The sequence below is a fragment of the Salvelinus alpinus genome, chromosome 7 (assembly GCF_045679555.1).
Source record: "Salvelinus alpinus chromosome 7, SLU_Salpinus.1, whole genome shotgun sequence".
Classification (NCBI taxonomy): domain Eukaryota; kingdom Metazoa; phylum Chordata; class Actinopteri; order Salmoniformes; family Salmonidae; genus Salvelinus; species Salvelinus alpinus.
In genome coordinates, this window is record NC_092092.1 from 51,473,787 (window position 1) to 51,485,825 (window position 12,039).

Consider the following 12,039-nt stretch of genomic DNA (forward strand, 5'->3'; position numbering starts at 1 on the left):
GTAGCACTTGCTCCAGCAGATATATCTCACTGTTCACCCCCAAAGCCAAATTCTTGTTTGGCCACATTTCCTTCCAGTTCTCTGCTGCCAATGACTGGAACGAACTGCAAAAATCACTGAAGCTGGAGACTCATATCTCCCTCACTAGCTTTAAGCACCAGCTGTCAGAGCAGCTCACAGATCACTGCACCTGTACATAGCCCATCTGTAAACAGCCCATCTATCTACCTCGTCCCCATACTGTATTTATTTATTTATCTTGCTCCTTTGCACCCCAGTATCTCTACTTGCACATTCATCTTCTGCACATCTGCCATTCCAGTGTTTAATTGCTATATTGTAATTACTTCACCACCACGGCCTATTTATTGCCTTAACTCCCTTATCTTAACTCATCTGGAGTACTTCTCCTGTCTTATCCGGTGTCCTGTGTGAATTAAACGTATGCTCTCTCTAATTCTCTCTTTCTTTCTTTCTCTCTCTCTCTCGGAGGACCTGAGCCCTAGGACCATGCCTCAGGACTACCTGGCATGATGACTCCTTGCTGTCCCCAGTCCACCTGGCCGTGCTGCTGCTCCAGTTTCAACTGTTCTGCCTGCGGCTATTGAAACCTGACCTGTTCACCGGTCGTGCTACCTGTCCCAGACCTGCTGTTTTCAACTCTCTAGAGACAGCAGGAGCGGTAGAGATACTCTTAATGATCGGCTATGAAAAGCCAACTGACATTTACTCCTGAGGTGCTGACTTGTTGCACCCTCGACAACTACTATGATTATTATTATTTGACCATGCTGGTCATTTAGGAACATTTGAACATCTTGGTCATGTTCTGTTATAATCTCCACCCGGCACAGCCAGAAGAGGACTGGCCACCCCTCATAGCCTGGTTCCTCTTTAGGTTTCTTCCTAGGTTTTGGCCTTTCTAGGGAGTTTTTCCTAGCCACCGTGCTTCTACACCTGCATTGCTTGCTGTTTGGGGTTTTAGGCTGGGTTTCTGTACAGCACTTTGAGATATCAGCTGATGTAAGAAGGGCTATATAAATACATTTGATTTGATTTGCACTCACTGTTTTTAGACTTTTTGTTTTCTTTGTTCTACTGTATTATTGACTGTATGTTTTGTTTATTCCATGTGTAACTCTGTGTTGTTGTATGTGTCGAATTGCTATGCTTTATCTTGGCCAGGTCACAGTTGCAAATGAGAACTTGTTCTCAACTAGCCTACCTGGTTAAATAAAGGTGAAATAAAAATAAAATATATAACCTGAGTCTACAAAACTTTAGGAACACCAGCTTTTTCCATGACTGCAACTCGATATTTGGAAGGTGTCTGATATTTTGTACACTCAATGTATACAGTGCCTTCAGAAAGTATTCATACCCCTTGACTTAATCCACATTTTGTGTTACAGTCTGAATTCAAAATGGATGAAATATTTTCCTCACCCATCTACAGACAATAGCCCACAGGGACAAAGTGAAAACATGTTTTTAGATATTTTTGCAAATTTATTGAAAATGAAATACAGAAAGATCTAATTTACATAAGTATTCACACCCCTCAGTCAATACTTTGCGATTACAGCTTTGGTTCATCTTTAGGTAGGTCTGTATCAGCTTTGCACATCTGGATTCAGGGATTTTCTCCAATTATTCCTTGCAGATTTTCTCAAGATCTGTTAAATTAGATGGGAAATTTTTCAATTTCTCAATGATAGAGACCACTGTGCTCTTGGAAACTTTCAACAATCTAGAAATTGTTTTATACCCATCCCCAGATATATGCCTCATCACAAATCTCAGAGATCTACTGACAGTTCCTTGGACTTCATGATATAGCTTCTGCTCTGACATGAACTGTCAACTGTGGGACCTTACTGTATATAGACGGGCGTGTTTCTTTCTAAATCATGTCCAAACAATTGAATTAGCCTCAGGTGGACTCCAAGTTGTAGCGACATCACAAGGATGATCAAAGGAAATTTGATGTACCTGTGTGTGAATACTTATATTATTATAGATATTTCTGTATTTCAATACATTTGCTAAACTATCTAAAAACATGTTTTCACTTTGTCATTATGGGGTATTGTGTGTAGATGGGTAAGACAAAATGTGAATAAGTCAAGGGGTATGAATGCTTTCTGTAGGCACTGTGTAGCTCACCTTTCATAACATTTCCCCTAATGCGTTGCAAGGTGCGTATTAGCCTACCTCTTTCTATCTTCATTGTTGTTTCATTCCTTCCTTTCTTTCAGCAGTTAAATGAAATGTTTTGTTGTGCTGATCTTCATCATTGTAATGACATGCTGAATAATATAGGACTAGAATAAGATGCAGACAGATTTCTTCGTGAAGAGAAGAAAAGGTATCTACACTACCGGTCAAAAGTTTTAGAACACCTACTCATTCAAGGATTTTTCTTTATTTTTACTATTTTCCACATTGTAGAATAACCATGCTGGTTAAGTGTGCCTTGAATTCTAAATAAATCAGTGTCACCAGCAAAGCACCATCACACCATAACACCACCTCCTCCATGCTTTACGTTGGGAACCACACATGCGGAGATCATCCATTCACCCACACAGCATCTCACAAACACACGGCGGTTGGAACCAAAAATCTAAAATTTATACTCCAGACCAAATTTCCACTGGTTTAATGTCCATTGCTCGTGTTTCTTGGCCCAAGCAAGTCTCTTCTTATTATTGGTGTCCTTTAGTAGTGGTTTCTATGCAGCAATTCGACCATGATGGCCTGATTCACACAGTCTCCTCTGAACAGTTGATGTTGAGATATGTCTGTTACTTGAACTCTGTGAAGCATTTATTTGGGCTGCAATTTCTGAGGCTGGTAACTCTCTAATGAACTTATCCTCTGCAGCAGAGGTAACTATGGGTCTTCCTTTCCTGTGGCGGTCCTCATGAGAGCCATTTTCATCATAGCGCTTGATGGTTTTTTGCGACTGCACTTGAAGAAACTTTAAAAGTTCATGAAATGTTCCATATTGACTGACCTTCATGTCTTAAAGTAATGGACTGTCGTTTCTCTTTGCTTATTTGAGCTGTTCTCGCCATAATATGTGCTTGGTCTTTTACCAAATAGGGCTATCTTCTGTAAAAATATAGACAAACCCTTGAATGAGTAGGTGTTCTAAAACTTTTGACTGGTAGTGTATCTATCTGTGTACACTACATCACCAGAAGTATGTGGACACCTGTTTATCAAACATCTAATTCCAAAATGATGGCCATTAATATGAAGTTGGTCCCCCCCTGTGCTGTAATAATAGCCTCCACTCTTCTGGGAAGGCTTTCCACTAGATGTTTGAACATTGCTGCGGGGACTTGCTTCCATTCAATCACAAGACCATTAGTGAGGTCTGGCACTGATGTTGGGTGGCTAGGCCTGGCTCACAGTCGGCGTGCCAATTCATCCCAAAGGTGTTCGATGGGGTTGAGGTCAGGGCTCTGTGCAGACCAGTCCTTCCACACCGATCTCGATAAACCATTTCTATATGAACCTCGCTTTGTGCACGGGGGATTGTCATGTTGAAACAGGAAACTGTTGCCACAAAGTTGGAAGCACAGAATCGTCTAGAAGGTTATTGTATGCTGTAGCGTTAATATTTCCCTTCACTGGAACTAAGGGGCCTAGCCCGAACCATGATAAACAGCCCCCGACCATTATTTCTCCTCCACCAAACGTTACAGTTGGCACTATGCATTGGGGCAGGTAGCGTTCTCCTGGCATCCGCCAAAACCAGATTTGTCTGTCAGAGTGCCAGATGGGGAAGCATGATTCCTCACTCCAGAGAACGTGTTTCCACTGCTCCAAAGTCGGCGAGCTTTACACAACTCCAGCTGCCGCTTGGCATTGCACATTGTGATTTTAGGCTTGTGTCCGGCTGCTCGGCCATGGAAACCCGAACAGTTCTTGTGCTGACGTTGCTTCCAAAGGCAGCTTGGAACTCAGTTGTGAGTGTTGCAACTGAGGACAGATGATTTTTACGCGCTTCAGCACTCGGCGGTCCCGTTCTGCGAGTTTGTGTGGTCTACCACTTCATGGCTGAGCCGTTGTTGCACCTAGACGTTTCCACTTCACAATAGCAGCACTTACAGTTGACCGGGGCAGCTCTAGCAGGGCAGACATTTGCCTAACTGACTTGTTGGAAAGGTGACATCCTATGACGGTGCCACGTTGAAAGTCACTGAGCTCTCCAATAAGGCCATTCTACTGCCGATGTTTGTCTATGAAGATTGCATGGCTGTGTGCTCGATTTTATACACCTGTCAGCAACGGGTGTGGCTGAAATAGCTGAATCCACTAACTTGAAGGGTGTCCACATACTTTTGTATACATAGTGTATATATGGTATTGATGGAAAGAGAAAGACAGAGAGAGCTCGCGTGCACTGATTTGAAGCAATGATATTCAAGTGATACGTTTTAAAACTCTGCAGCTGCAAAAAATACATATTTTTACAAGAAAAAAAATTGACCGCCGAAAGCCAGATGGAGATGTGTAAATTAGAAGCGCATTCAGTCCTTATTTTACTGTAGCATATTATGCTGCAGCAATTGTAGGCCTACCTGTCACAACAATTTTTTTTACCATGATGAGATGATACATGCATTGTGAACTGCACTACACGATGAGATGATACATGCATTGTGAACTGCACTACACGGTGAGATGATACATGCATTGTGAACTGCACTACACGATGAGATGATACATGCATTGTGAACTGCACTACACGATGAGATGATACATGCATTGTGAACTGCACTACACGATGAGATGATACATGCATTGTGAACTGCACTACACGGTGAGATGATACATGCATTGTGAACTGCACTACACGATGCGATGATACATGCATTGTGAACTGCACTACACGATGAGATGATACATGCATTGTGAACTGCACTACACGATGAGATGATACATGCATTGTGAACTGCACTACACGATGAGATGATACATGCATTGTGAACTGCACTACACGATGAGATGATACATGCATTGTGAACTGCACTACACGATGAGATGATACATGCATTGTGAACTGCACTACACGATGAGATGATACATGCATTGTGAACTGCACTACATGATGAGATGATACATGCATTGTGAACTGCACTACACGATGAGATGATACATGCATTGTGAACTGCACTACACGATGAGATGATACATGCATTGTGAACTGCACTACACGATGAGATGATACATGCATTGTGAACTGCACTACACGATGAGATGATACATGCATTGTGAACTGCACTACACGATGAGATGATACATGCATTGTGAACTGCACTACACGATGAGATGATACATGCATTGTGAACTGCACTACATGATGAGATGCGCCGTCTTTCCCCCACCCTAAGCATTGATCATGTAGATAGAAGAGAGAAGGCCATAGAGAAGTCAGATTTAGGCATTGCATATCATTGAACAGTACCATTTCACATTCATATAAATAGTTTATTAGAATTGACCGGTTTCTTGCAGTTAGTCATCCCAGGAAAAGGGAGCGGGTTTGGGCTGGAAATATTGGTAAATCTCGGTTCCCGCTATTCAACCCTAATGTAGAACCCTTGTCTCTCTAGAATGAAAAGGTGACAAAAAGGTGAAATAATATGATGAGACTTGACATACCTTGTTATTCTGGTGTTGTTCACGAATCTGTAAAACATTTATGCATTTCAAAATATTGCACATGATTACTGTGCTCTGACAGATGGCAACAATAACTCAGTCATGCTTCACAAATACTTAGCTTTTCCTCTGTTACACGTGTTGGATATTGACTCTAAATATGCACACTAGGAGGAATAAAAGCATTAATTAATACATTCATTAATGAAATAGGTTACACACCTACATGGATGGGTCTCGCTGAAATGATTATGTTTATATTGTGAAACATGTCATGCCAATAATGGAGATTTAGCTTTTGTGTTGCTTTGCTTTTCCTTTACTCAAAGGTAATGGCAACCCAAAATGCTTCCCTGTTATGAAACAATAGAAACAACTGAATTATGAGGTATGTACAAAATATATATTTTTAATGTCTTTTCATTTCTAGATGCAATTAGGGAACATGGGCAACTGAAAATGGCACTCCCAAACTTTCAGATTTAACCCCACTTTTATTTAGAGTAAATGCACCAAACTGAAGAAAAAAAGACTAAACAGTGAAAAAATTATGAAAGATGAAATTATTAATGCAATGAAGGCCATACATAACAATAAAAAAACAACTATTTTTAGCTCTTCTCTTATGTGGAGGAGAGATTAATGAATCATACACACATGTATGTGAATTAAGATGCCAACCTTGTGACCTTGGCAATGTAATTCCCAGGAGTTAATCTCTCTGCATTTCGTTTCTAATTTACTTCAGGTTACCAAGGAAACAAACCAAATGGAATTCTACCGCCGTCTCTATTTTTTGCAGTTCGTTGTGTCCTATTCTCTTCAGTACATTTCTCTGAGAACAACATTAACGAGACAAACATGAATATGCTCAAGGAGAAGAACGCCAAGCAATGGAAGGGAATTCTTTCTGTGGGAGATACGTTTTTTTATTTAACCATAAGAAATAGGAAATGCACAAAAGGTGCAAAACAAACGCTTAGCCTAAATAAGTATAGGCTGTAGGCCTACTTTAGAGTAGTACTTGAATAGTTTTTGAGGGGGTATTTGTACTTTGCTATTTATATTTTTGGCAACTTTTACTATTACTTCACTACGTTCCTAATGAACATACATTTTCCCTGACACTCCAAAAGTACTTGAATGCTTATTAACAGGACAGGAAAATGGTCCAATTCACCCAATTATCAAGAGAACATCGCTGGTCATCCCTACTGCCTCTGATCTGACGAAGTTATTACTAAACACACATGCTTCGTTTGTAAATTATGTCTTGGAGTGTTGGACTATCCATAAATAAATAAAAAAAACAAGAAAATGGTGCCTTCTAGTTTGCTTAAATATAAGGAATTTGAAAGAAATTATAATTTTACTTTACTTTTTATACTTAAGTCTGTATAAAGCCAAATATTTTGAATTTTACTCAAGTAGTATTTCACTGAGTGAATTTCACTTTTACTAGAGTCATTTTCTATTAAGTTATCTTTACCGTTGTGACAATTGGGTACTTTTTCCACCACTGAGTATAGATTAATGTGTGTACATTTGTATGTGAATGCGTTTCTGAACTTGTCAAGGGTCCAAGCACCACAGATGCTGGAGCCCTATTGTTCTTGGTAGGGTACAAGATATTAGGAAAACGAAATATTATGTAAGAAAATGTAATACACCCACCCACAACTTTCATTATCACACCACACAAAGTCAGGACCGAGCATCTTGAAAAGCATAGTTTTGTGGGCAGTATAAAAAAGAATCCAACAAACAACCTTATAACACATGACTAAATCTATAAATATGCCCTAATCTAAATATCTCTGGGTTAATATTGTCTCGTTCAGTAAAAGGTTGGTAGCTTAGACGTTTACATTCGTATAGTTCTGTCCCCTTTGGTTAGGCTGCAAGACTCATTATCAATAGGCAAATTCTGACAACATACACTAAAAAACAGTAAGACTTTATAGTTATTGCTGCCACAGTATTTTCAGTTTATTGTGTAATATCGTAACATGTCAGCAGGGGGCAGTATAGTAAACATATTTAAAGCAGGACAGACTAGTGTGTTGACCTAAAGTTCTAAACGGTATACCTTTTATGGGCGTGAAGAGGATGTGAGTTGATTTTGGCAAAGGTAAGAAACAAGGTAGGATTCCAATCATTTTGAATAATGAAATATAACCCGATTATGAAAATGAGATTAGTTAAACTGTCTTTCCTTACTATAACCAAAGAAGCAAATGGCTACATGAGCAGACAAAACTGTTATGGGTAAAGAGAGAAAAACCCCACATAGTACAGTACATGCATATATTATGTCACCACCAATACTGTACTCAGACACAATACTCTACTAATTGAGACATTTCCTCCTTATTTCACTCCAGTTTGGGGTTGTTGTCGAGTTGCTCACACATCATTGACTGCTGTGACATGCAGATGCTAACCAGTGAGATGTGTCTGTGTACAATTGGGATAGCAGCAGCAGGACACAACAAGCATGAGTCACAGCCCTCAGCCCTTTGCCTAGCACTTGTCAGTGACATCCGCTCAGCCAACCGTCTATGAAGTAATATTTCTTAATTATGCTTTAATTGCTTTGTGAAATTGCCGAGTCAAGCACCGACAAATTGTTAATGTTATTTACAGCCAAGCTATTATTATTATTATTATTTTCACGCCGGGGCTGTCACTGCAGTTACTTTGCACTCTGCAGTTTGTAACACTTTAGCCCTAAGGGTTAGGAAGTACAAAAAAAGAGAGAACTGGACAAAACTGGAGGGTTGATGTTTGACCTGTGTTTGGGGTTTGAGGAGGATGACTGATGTCCTAATATGGACGTAAACATTTTGTTATGCAAACAGATTCACCTATTTATTTTTTATTTTTATGTTTGTTAAAACGTATCACAATACAAGCCTTTTACCAGATAGGGTGCTGAAGAAGACACATGGCTGGAACTTTGACTATATAGCCTAATGGCTGACCACAACATATAGTAACACAAAACCTGCTGAATTCTTCGGGAAGAGAAGATGGAGAAAACAGAACTACCAAATGCTGTAACATATGCACTCTGTTTATTTGGCTGATGTTGATGTCACTTCCTCACCAAAGAACCCAGAATGGGCAACTATGTAACAATTCTATAGTGTTATTCTTGCATAGGGCAATGATAAATATTCTCTCGACTACAAAAACGTCAGTATTATGTACAAAGACATTCGGTTATTGTATGTACAGTCAGGAGGAGTTCACAATTTGTTGTAAGGGTTGACCTTTTGGAAAGAAGTCAAAATATATACTTTAAAAAAATTCCACGCATGTGTATGCCATCCCAATTCTTATTGTTGTTATATTTCTCTCCTGGGCTTGGTTCTGGTCTCTGGAGGCAGTCCAAAGACAATTATGGATATCTGCGCACATAATTAATTGCACAATAAATCATTTTCAATCTCTGGTGTTTCTCAGAGACAAAGACTTCCATTGCTAAGTCATTTACCAAATATGATTATCTTCCAATGGCAGTAGATCGAGGAATAAGCTTCATCCCTAAAACAGAAAACAAAGACAAAGCTCTGTACCTGAGTCCAATATGACAGTAATCGTTAAAACCATACAAACGGGTGGAGGAAAGCTTAACGTGATCTCCAAGCTGAAATTATAGTTAAGGGCATAAGAACACAAACCTCACAAGACTTTTGTGTAAGACACAATTACAGTGAAATGTGTACCCCACATATTATTGAACCAAAAATACGTATGATAAAAAGGACCTTTGAAGGAGTTGTGTTTCTGATGAATATGCGACAATGGACAGGGGGTTATGAAAACCAACGTATGTCCCATAAATTGAACTATTGACCTTCAGGACCATGTCTCTGAGAACATCTTTAGTGAGCAATTAAAAAAAAAACTTGGGCGTAACAGTGGTGGACAGTTTATGTCCAGGTTTGCGGTGTGTTAACACATTTTTTCCCAGATCTGCTTCTTCTAAGCAGCCTCCTTTAGATATTCAGGACATAAAAATAAAGAAATGTACGAAAAAATCTGGGATGTTGATGTGTTTCCTCATTGGGCCTGGGCAATACCTCTATATCTCCCTCTGCTATGGTGACGCTAACCACCCAGGGAGATGCTTAAGTATCAGATGTAACCAGTCAACCACATCCTCTGCAAGAGCACTCTGGCTATTTCCACTAGACTCACTACACTTCTCTGTTCTGCCGCTCCCAAACAGCATCCAGGAGCTCCTTACGTAAGACCTAACTTTCATTAGCCGGCCGCCGTCTAGCCTAGGATTGTTTAAACAAGCAAGGCGACCCACCGATGACACCCACATCAATCCCTAGGCAAGGTGTGTTATTGAGACAGAAAACAATGGGGACAGCTGGGAAATAGAACACACAGAAATGCATGAAAACCCCATCTCACCTGCTGCTAACAAGGTCCTTAAAGAGTGTTGTTGTACGTGGGATGTGTGTTTTGTTAAGGGGTGGGGCAGAATCAATTTCACACGAGTGCATTGAGGAGACATGAAGCTGAGGCAGACATCTTGATCTGTCCATCAGCCTCTGTTTCGAGTCCCACCTTCAGGAAATGGAAGTAATGCACCATTAGGTCAACAGTGACTGAGGGGCCAACGATGTGTGACCTATCTGGGTGATAATAGCCATTAGCATTGCAGGAAACCAAGCATCAGGATGATCACCGACCACGCCTCTGCAGGTGACATCACCTCAGCTGGCAAGGCGAGAGGAGAGTTGCCGTCAGGGAAAGATTAGACAGAAGTACACTTTCACCGTAAGAGGATGCTATGGACATGGCACAAGTGTAAGAATTGACAATGTAGACTTCTGTAACTTATCAGTAGAAATCTGTCCAAAGTTGGCATAGAGACCCTATAAAGACCCTCGATACCTAACGACCAGAGAGAATTACATAGCACACTTTCCCACTTCCTCACCAAGTCCCTACCCACTGGGCACAAAGTGAACCAACGTTGTTTCAATTTAATTTGTCAATGTATGGGGATGTGGAATCTACATGGAAAATACAATGGATTTGTAAAAAGTACAACGTAAACAGTTTTTTTGAGGGTGATATTTAAACCACAAGATTTGTCATCATGGAAACCAATTTTCAACATAGACGAACCTTGTATAAAATATGTTGAATTTCTACCTTTGAAACAATATCAGATCTTCAATGTTAAATTCACTATCAGGAAAAAAATAGGCTAGGCAGCACCTCCTACTGGAGACATGATCTATCCCTTTGGTCTCACATCCAGGGTTTTAACCAAGCCCAGCTTCGATATGTCACTGACTACGACCAATGTGCTATGGTGAGAATGACAATTCATCTCTTAATAACTAAATAGATTCTCTGTTGCTATAGAAGTCCTTCCAAAGGGTAGGTTTAATAAGGATCCGCCCCTTTTTTAAAAACATTTCGCCTAAAATGACATACCCAAATCTAACTGCCTGTAGCAAGGATATGCATATTCTTGGTACAATTTGAAAGGAAACACTTAAGTTTGTGGAAATGTGAAAGAAATGTAGGAGAACACAATAGATCAGGTAAAATATAATCAGAAACGAAAAAAACATTATTTTGTATTTTTTTTGTACCATCTTCTTTGAAATGCAAGAGAAAGGCCATAATGTATTATTCCAGCCCAGGTGCAATTTAGAGTTTGGCCACTAGATGGCAGCAGTGTATGTGCAACGTTTTAGACTGATCCAACGAACCATTGCATTTCTGTTCAAAATGTAGTATCAAGACTGCCCAAATGTGCCTATTTTGTTTATAAATAACTTTTCTTGTTCAGAATTGTGCACTCTCCTCAAACAATAGCATGGTATTATTTCACTGTAATAGCAATTGTAAATCGGCAGTGCAGTTTGATTAACAAGAATTTAAGCTTTCTGCCAAAATCAGATATGTCTTTGTCCTGGGAAAAGTTCTTGTTACTTACAACCTCATGCTAATCGCATTAGCCTACGTTAGCTCAACCGTACCGTGGAAGGGACACTGATCACAATTAACAAAGCAAATGAAATGTAAACATACTTTATAAGTCATATCATCAATGATACTGTTCAGGTCTACAGTCGTGGCCAAAAGTTTTGAGAATGACACAAATATTAATTTCCAAAGTTTGCTGCTTCAGTGTCTTTAGAAATTGTCAGATGTTACTATGGAATACTGAAGTATAATTACAAGCATTTCATAAGTGTCAAAGGCTTTTATTGACAATTACATGAAGTTGATGCAAAGAGTCAATATTTGCAGTGTTAACCCTTCTTTTTTAAGACCTCTGCAATCCGCCCTGGCAGGCTGTCAATTAACTTCTGGGCC